The sequence below is a fragment of the Coffea eugenioides genome, chromosome 6, assembly GCF_003713205.1.
Source record: "Coffea eugenioides isolate CCC68of chromosome 6, Ceug_1.0, whole genome shotgun sequence".
In the NCBI taxonomy this organism is placed as follows: Eukaryota; Viridiplantae; Streptophyta; class Magnoliopsida; order Gentianales; family Rubiaceae; genus Coffea; species Coffea eugenioides.
In genome coordinates this window covers 49,908,004-49,916,967 of record NC_040040.1, presented here as the reverse complement: position 1 = coordinate 49,916,967, position 8,964 = coordinate 49,908,004, and the positions used below count along the sequence as shown (strand labels likewise).

Sequence of the window (8,964 nt, the reverse complement as noted above, 5' to 3'; positions counted from 1 at the left end):
TGACAAAGATTACTGAATAGTAGACAGTGGCAAGTAGGGTCGTCTCCTCAGGGACTGGGGATATTTGTCTCTTTTTAAATGCCAATTGGTAAGGGGGGATTTCACCAGAATGAAACTAAAATCAATTGAATAATTCAACAATAATAAATAAATAACTAACTAGCACAACTAAGCAGGAGTTAAATCAAGAATGAATAAATTCTAGCCAAGGATTCAACTACTCAGGCACAGTCCAATCATCTGAGCATTGATGCAAAAGAGGTTCACTTAATGTCTTAATAGACTAGTTATAGTCTGACGACCAATTTTTCCTTAAATCATTGATAACCAAGGTACGACCATTGATTACCCCCAATCAGCAAATATTCCTAGGTACGACCTTAGGAATTAATTTTCCAATTGCATTAATAATTAGAAAAACCTAGCCCTAATCAATAACACGCTACGAGGGTTATTTAAATTAGATCGCGCGTGCCCCTAATGTGTAAACACACCAGTTGCCACTAATATTAATCAATCAAACAATTACGGATTTAATTGACTAAACTGGCACGAGATTAATAAATCACATTGAACATCGGGCCCTTGACATCCAATTAATAAAATAATCCCATGAGAATACAAGCAGACAACGTGCAAATATTAATAAATTAAGCAACGCGTGAAAACTAATTAGATCTCACAGATTTTCGGGACTATGCCGTCGAGTTGACCCTTGACTAGATGAAAGACTTAGCCACGCCGCATAATTAAATCACCACACGAATTAATAGATTGCAAAGACATTGCGTTTTCTATTAAGAAGTAAGGAATAAAAGGTGTTTTTCCCGTTGGGGAATATTGTCGAACACCTGGCGTGTATCAGCGGCCAGTCCAGGGAAAAGAAAAGAAAAACTAAAGACTAGGCTAAAAACTAAACTAAAAGGTGGTCCCGTTGCTTCTGTACGTTTGTTGCCTTTTAAAGAGCCAAGAGAAAGATCACTCCAAGCTCATCCAGTGGTCCCCACGATATAGTGCAAGTCTGCCGAATCCTTCTCAATATTTTGAGCCTCTGCGCGGTCCCCACCAACCAAGTACAAGCCTCCAAAGTTCTACTTAGTTTACTTTCTTGGCTTCCTACGTTGCTTTCTTAAGAGCTAGAGGACCAAAGCTATTCTGTGGGCCTCCACCGAATTGAGAGGATGAACTACCAAGGATAGGCCCTGCCGAATTGACTCTTGTCTCCTATTGCTAGTAGGACCATTTGGCAATTTTCTGCTTCACATCTGAAATTCATTCCAAATACCAAATATGAGTAAATATCAGCAATTAATACAATATTTGTCAGGGATAGAAAGGGAAATTAATAATAAAAATACTAACAAATTATACCCTATCAATTCCCCCCACACCTGAATCATGCTTGCCCTCAAGCATGGGGACACTTCACTCAACAATGGCTAGCTTTCGCATTGTCATTGCCAGTTGTGCTCATACCAAAATCAAGATTTAGTGGCTAAGTGTCAAGACATCCCTCCCGGTTAGCTCCTAAGTTCCTAGACCTGTCCAATTCATGGCTAATTTGCTTAAGAAATCCAAATATTAACTAGCAACAGTCAGTAATTAGGTCAACTGGCAACCAAAATCTCAACATTACGAACCAAGGATCGGCAGGCCAATATGATCATAAACTCACATATTCTGCACATCTGATTTCCTTCTTTACTTTTATTTTTATTTTTTTTGTTTTTATTTTTTTTGTTTTTTTTGTTTTTTTTTTTTTGCATTGTACGAATAATGCTTAGTCCCGAGCTATTCAAGTCTTTTGACGTGAACTCTGACATTTTTAGATGAAAGAGCCCAGTTACTCGACCCTTCATAGCTCCAAGACTATCTACTCATAGATATCGCCACTTTTTGACGCGAGAGCCGACACTTGTGGTGAAGCCTCCCGGTTACTAGGTGGCGACACTAGCGGAGTATAGGCATATGTTATTCACCATAAAACACCGAAATACCAAGTAATTACAGATCATAGCCCGCGTCATGTCCTAAATATGGAGAACTAAGGTAAACAGGAGACCAAACTACACAACAATGCAGGCAAAATATTTATATTGCCTAAACAAGTTAGCCATAAATTGCACCAAGTCGTTAAACTCAAAATATTCACCAAGAAAGCATGCTTTTACTAGCCACCGAAACCCAACTCATAGCATAAATCACAGCTAACAATAAATGAGTGGGCTGCCAACATATTCACCAAGACAAAAGCAAGAGAAAATCACCCAAAAGGGATAAAGGAACAACTCCTAAAACAGAAAACACTTAACTAAAAATATAGGAAAACACCCCAGAAACGGAAATGGGAAATATCTAGCACTCAAACAAAGATCCCCCCCACACCTAAATGACACATTGCCCTCAATGTGCTAAACCCGCATTAAAAGTTGAGCGGCTTGAGACGCGGCAGAAACACATGGACGTTAACATTCACAATATGGCGCAGAATCTCGCGGCATTTATGCAGCAAGCCGGGTTCCCTCCTCAGATCCCGCCTAATCCTCCCATGTTCTGACGACTCTGGGGAAGTACCGTTGCCCTTCTCTTTACTTTTAATGCGGGTTTAGCACATTGAGGGCAATGTGTCATTTAGGTGTGGGGGGGATCTTTGTTTGAGTGCTAGATATTTCCCATTTCCGTTTCTGGGGTGTTTTCCTATATTTTTAGTTAAGTGTTTTCTGTTTTAGGAGTTGTTCCTTTATCCCTTTTGGGTGATTTTCTCTTGCTTTTGTCTTGGTGAATATGTTGGCAGCCCACTCATTTATTGTTAGCTGTGATTTATGCTATGAGTTGGGTTTCGGTGGCTAGTAAAAGCATGCTTTCTTGGTGAATATTTTGAGTTTAACGACTTGGTGCAATTTATGGCTAACTTGTTTAGGCAATATAAATATTTTGCCTGCATTGTTGTGTAGTTTGGTCTCCTGTTTACCTTAGTTCTCCATATTTAGGACATGACGCGGGCTATGATCTGTAATTACTTGGTATTTCGGTGTTTTATGGTGAATAACATATGCCTATACTCCGCTAGTGTCGCCACCTAGTAACCGGGAGGCTTCACCACAAGTGTCGGCTCTCGCGTCAAAAAGTGGCGATATCTATGAGTAGATAGTCTTGGAGCTATGAAGGGTCGAGTAACTGGGCTCTTTCATCTAAAAATGTCAGAGTTCACGTCAAAAGACTTGAATAGCTCGGGACTAAGCATTATTCGTACAATGCAAAAAAAAAAAAACAAAAAAAACAAAAAAAATAAAAACAAAAAAAATAAAAATAAAAGTAAAGAAGGAAATCAGATGTGCAGAATATGTGAGTTTATGATCATATTGGCCTGCCGATCCTTGGTTCGTAATGTTGAGATTTTGGTTGCCAGTTGACCTAATTACTGACTGTTGCTAGTTAATATTTGGATTTCTTAAGCAAATTAGCCATGAATTGGACAGGTCTAGGAACTTAGGAGCTAACCGGGAGGGATGTCTTGACACTTAGCCACTAAATCTTGATTTTGGTATGAGCACAACTGGCAATGACAATGCGAAAGCTAGCCATTGTTGAGTGAAGTGTCCCCATGCTTGAGGGCAAGCATGATTCAGGTGTGGGGGGAATTGATAGGGTATAATTTGTTAGTATTTTTATTATTAATTTCCCTTTCTATCCCTGACAAATATTGTATTAATTGCTGATATTTACTCATATTTGGTATTTGGAATGAATTTCAGATGTGAAGCAGAAAATTGCCAAATGGTCCTACTAGCAATAGGAGACAAGAGTCAATTCGGCAGGGCCTATCCTTGGTAGTTCATCCTCTCAATTCGGTGGAGGCCCACAGAATAGCTTTGGTCCTCTAGCTCTTAAGAAAGCAACGTAGGAAGCCAAGAAAGTAAACTAAGTAGAACTTTGGAGGCTTGTACTTGGTTGGTGGGGACCGCGCAGAGGCTCAAAATATTGAGAAGGATTCGGCAGACTTGCACTATATCGTGGGGACCACTGGATGAGCTTGGAGTGATCTTTCTCTTGGCTCTTTAAAAGGCAACAAACGTACAGAAGCAACGGGACCACCTTTTAGTTTAGTTTTTAGCCTAGTCTTTAGTTTTTCTTTTCTTTTCCCTGGACTGGCCGCTGATACACGCCAGGTGTTCGACAATATTCCCCAACGGGAAAAACACCTTTTATTCCTTACTTCTTAATAGAAAACGCAATGTCTTTGCAATCTATTAATTCGTGTGGTGATTTAATTATGCGGCGTGGCTAAGTCTTTCATCTAGTCAAGGGTCAACTCGACGGCACAGTCCCGAAAATCTGTGAGATCTAATTAGTTTTCACGCGTTGCTTAATTTATTAATATTTGCACGTTGTCTGCTTGTATTCTCATGGGATTATTTTATTAATTGGATGTCAAGGGCCCGATGTTCAATGTGATTTATTAATCTCGTGCCAGTTTAGTCAATTAAATCCGTAATTGTTTGATTGATTAATATTAGTGGCAACTGGTGTGTTTACACATTAGGGGCACACGCGATCTAATTTAAATAACCCTCGTAGCGTGTTATTGATTAGGGCTAGGTTTTTCTAATTATTAATGCAATTGGAAAATTAATTCCTAAGGTCGTACCTAGGAATATTTGCTGATTGGGGGTAATCAATGGTCGTACCTTGGTTATCAATGATTTAAGGAAAAATTGGTCGTCAGACTATAACTAGCCTATTAAGACATTAAGTGAACCTCTTTTGCATCAATGATCAGATGATTGGACTGTGCCTGAGTAGTTGAATCCTTGGCTAGAATTTATTCATTCTTGATTTAACTCCTGCTTAGTTGTGCTAGTTAGTTATTTATTTATTATTGTTGAATTATTCAATTGATTTTAGTTTCATTCTGGTGAAATCCCCCCTTACCAATTGGCATTTAAAAAGAGACAAATATCCCCAGTCCCTGAGGAGACGACCCTACTTGCCACTGTCTACTATTCAGTAATCTTTGTCACCTAATTAATTCTGGTATATCGGGTTAAGCAAACTCTTCGGGAACAGGGTGAATCAAGTAACCCATTGCACACCTAGAGTCCCTGCTCCAGTACCTAGGATTAATTATTGACTGCTTTTAGTGGTAGTTAGGATTTTATTATTATTATTATTGCACAGGTTCGGCACCTGTCAATTTTTGGCGCCGTTGCCGGGGACTGGCGTTGTTATTTGTTTCTTTATTAAATTCATTTTTGCTCTGATTTTCTGGTATTCTTTCTAGTGTATGCCTAGGTCTTCTCGTACAGGTGAATTGATTTTTGACCCTGAAGTAGAGAAGACCGCGCGTAGAACGAGAAAGGAAACCAGACAGCTCAGAGAAGAGCATTCCAGTGCTGCATCTCAGGGAACTGAGCCCGAAGTCGAACCATCAGATTCGTTTAGTGACACTTCAAGTGATTCGTACCAAGAGAACGTCGCCATGGCAAACACACAAACATTAAGGGAGTTGGCTGCTCCAAACTTGACCCAACAACCTCTTTGCATAACTTTTCCTCGCCTTAGTGAGAATGCAGCTTTTGAATTAAAACCTGGTTTAATACATTTGTTGCCTGTTTTTCATGGTCTGCCAGGAGAGGAACCCCACAAACACATGCAGGAATTTGATGTAGTGTGTTCGAGTATGAAGCCCTCGGGAGTAACTGATGAACAAATTAAATTAAGGGCCTTCCCTTTTTCTCTCAAGGATTCGGCAAAGGACTGGTTATACTGTCTACCTGCAGGCATTATCACCACATGGCCGGAGATGCAGAAAAAATTTTTTGAAAAATATTTCCCTGCATCTAGAGCTGCTAGTTTGCGAAAGGAAATATGTGGCATCAAGCAATTTCAGGGGGAATCCTTATATGAATATTGGGAGAGGTTCACCAGGCTGCGTACCCGATGCCCTCATCACCAAATAAGTGATCAACTGCTGATTCAGTACTTCTATGAGGAGTTACTGATGAACGATAGAAATATCATTGATGCAGCAAGTGGTGGTGCACTGGTGAATAAAACTACCCAGGAGGCATGGGATTTAATCGAGCGAATGGCAGAGAATTGCCAACAGTTTGGTACGAGAGCAGATGTTCCTACGAGAAAGGTCAACGAGGTAAGTTCATCTTCCATTCAACAGCAGTTATCTGAATTAACCTCATTTGTTCGACAGATAGCTGTAGGAAATGCACAGCAAGCCAAAGTGTGTGGGATTTGTACGAATATTGGTCATACCGCTGACTCATGCCCACAGTTACAAGAGGATGGAATTGAGCAGGCAAACATGGCTGGTAACATGCCCATGCCACGTAGACAGTATGACCCCTATTCCAACTCATACAATCCGGGTTGGAGGGATCATCCGAATCTGAGCTATGGGGGAAATAAGCAACAAAATTTCATCCCCAATAGACAGCAGGGCTTCCAGCAACAATATCAAACAAGGAATCAACCCTCCTCTGCCTCAGGTATGTCCCTAGAAGACATGGTTAAAACCATAGCCTCTAATACTATGAAATTTCAACAGGACACTGAGGCCAGCAATCAAGAGATGAAAGCACGTATGCAAAACTTGGAAAATCAGATGAGTCAATTAGCCTCAATTGTCAACCGACTGGACTCCCAGGGAAAGGGAAAACTTCCATCCCAACCTGAGGTGAATCCCAAAAATGTAAGTGCAATGACCCTCAGGAGTGGGAAAGAGGTTGATGGACCAGCGCCAGTGGCTCCGAAGGACAAGAATGAGGACCGCATTGAGAAAGAGCTCGAGCAAGAAGGAACGCCCGGCACAAATAAAGAGGTAATACGTGACCCAGTGGTTCCAGTTAAACCTAACCCACCACCTTTTCCTAGCAGGTTGGAAAGGCCTAAGAAGCAAGATAAGGAAAAGGAAATTTTGGAGGTGTTTAGGAAGGTGGAGATAAATATCCCCTTACTTGACGCAATTAAGCAAGTACCCCGGTATGCCAAATTTTTGAAGGACCTATGCATCAATAGAAGGAAACTGAGAGGAGATGAAAGGATAATTGTGGGAGAGAACGTATCTGCAGTGCTTCAAAGAAAACTTCCACCCAAGTGCGGAGACCCAGGTATGTTCACTATTCCTTGTAAAATAGGGAACACTAGCATTAGGAATGCCATGTTAGATTTAGGAGCATCCATAAATGTGATGCCCAAGGCTATTTATGCTTCTCTAAATTTGGGCCCCTTAAAGGAAACTGGCATTATAATTCAGTTGGCTGATAGAACTAATGCTTATCCTGATGGGGTGATAGAAGATGTGCTAGTGCAAGTGAATAATTTAGTGTTCCCTGCTGATTTTTATATTCTTGATATGGGTGATGAACGTTCTCCAAATCCATCACCAATTTTGTTGGGGAGGCCCTTCTTGAGCACAGCTCGTACAAAAATTGATGTTAGTGAGGGCACCCTAACGATGGAATTTGACGGAAAAATAGTTCATTTCAGTATATTTGAAGCCATGAAATATCCATGTCATTCTAATGCTGTTTTTGCTGTGAGTGTAATTGACCCTTTGGTGCAAGAAGTATTTGAGATTAATGGCAGGGATGAATTGGAGGTAGCAATCACCAAACATTTGGATCTGGAGGCAGCCTGCGAGATGGAGTTAGACATCAGTTTGCAAAGAATGGTTGGAGCCTTGCATTCACTAGGCCAAAGTCCTCTAAGGTATGATGTTGCTCCTATATTTGTGCCTGAACCGCACCTAAAGTTATTACCTTCTATCGTGCAGGCACCTGAAGTGGAGTTGAAACCCCTACCCAAGCATTTAAAGTATGCCTATTTGGGTGAAAAAGAGACGTTACCAGTGATAATCTCATCCAAATTATCACCCACGGAGGAGGATAAGCTGCTACGGGTTTTAAGGGAGCACAAGGAAGCTATAGGGTGGACAATTGCAGACATCAAGGGTATAAGCCCGTCCGTATGTATGCATCGAATTCGCCTAGAAGAGGATGCTAGACCGATAAGACAACCACAAAGAAGACTGAACCCCAACATGATGGAAGTGGTCAAAAAAGAGGTAATCAAACTTCTAGACGTAGGAATTATTTTTTCTATCTCAGACAGCCCATGGGTGAGCCCGATACAAGTGGTGCCGAAGAAAGCAGGAGTAACTGTGGAAGAAAATCATGAAGGGGACCTTGTTCCAATTCGAAAGCCTACGGGTTGGCGCCAGTGCATCGATTACCGTAAATTGAACGCAGTGACCAAGAAGGATCATTTTCCCCTTCCATTCATTGATCAAATGGTTGAAAGATTAGCTTGTCGTGCCTACTACTGTTTTTTAGATGGTTTCTCTGGTTATTTTCAGATAGCAATTGCGCCAGAGGATCAAGAGAAAACAACTTTCACTTGCCCCTTTGGCACTTTTGCCTATCGAAGGATGCCCTTTGGATTGTGCAATGCCCCCGCAACATTCCAGAGGTGCATGATTAGCATTTTTTCTGAGTATGTGGAGAGAATAATTGAGGTATTCATGGATGACTTTAGTGTCTATGGTGATAGTTTTGACGATTGCTTAGATAACCTGACATTAATTTTGAAAAGATGCATTGAGACTAACCTAGTGCTCAATTGGGAAAAATGTCACTTCATGGTTGAACACGGGATAGTTCTAGGACATGTAGTGTCATCTAGAGGAATTGAAGTTGATAAAGCTAAAATAGATGTAATATCTGCTTTACCTTACCCCGTAACTGTACGGGAAGTTCGTTCGTTTCTAGGACATGTAGGTTTCTATCGCAGATTTATCAAAGACTTCTCAAAGATTGGGGCACCACTTTTCAGACTTTTGCAAAAGGATGTTATTTTTGAATTCAACGAGGAGTGCAAGGAAGCGTTCAAGAAGTTGAAGAAATTACTCACTTCTCCACCTGTCATCCAACCCCCTGACTGGAATCTTCC

The 8,964-nt window shown here is 40.8% G+C and overlaps 1 non-coding gene across 1 annotated transcript; it reads right to left on the bottom strand.

Annotated features, from left to right (window-relative positions):
* Positions 1–5,851: 5,851 nt before the first annotated feature.
* LOC113776579 lies at positions 5,852–5,958 on the bottom strand. The gene has a single exon (XR_003469066.1). It is a non-coding gene; the product is annotated as a small nucleolar RNA R71 (small nucleolar RNA).
* Between the last annotated feature and the right edge of the window lie 3,006 nt (positions 5,959–8,964).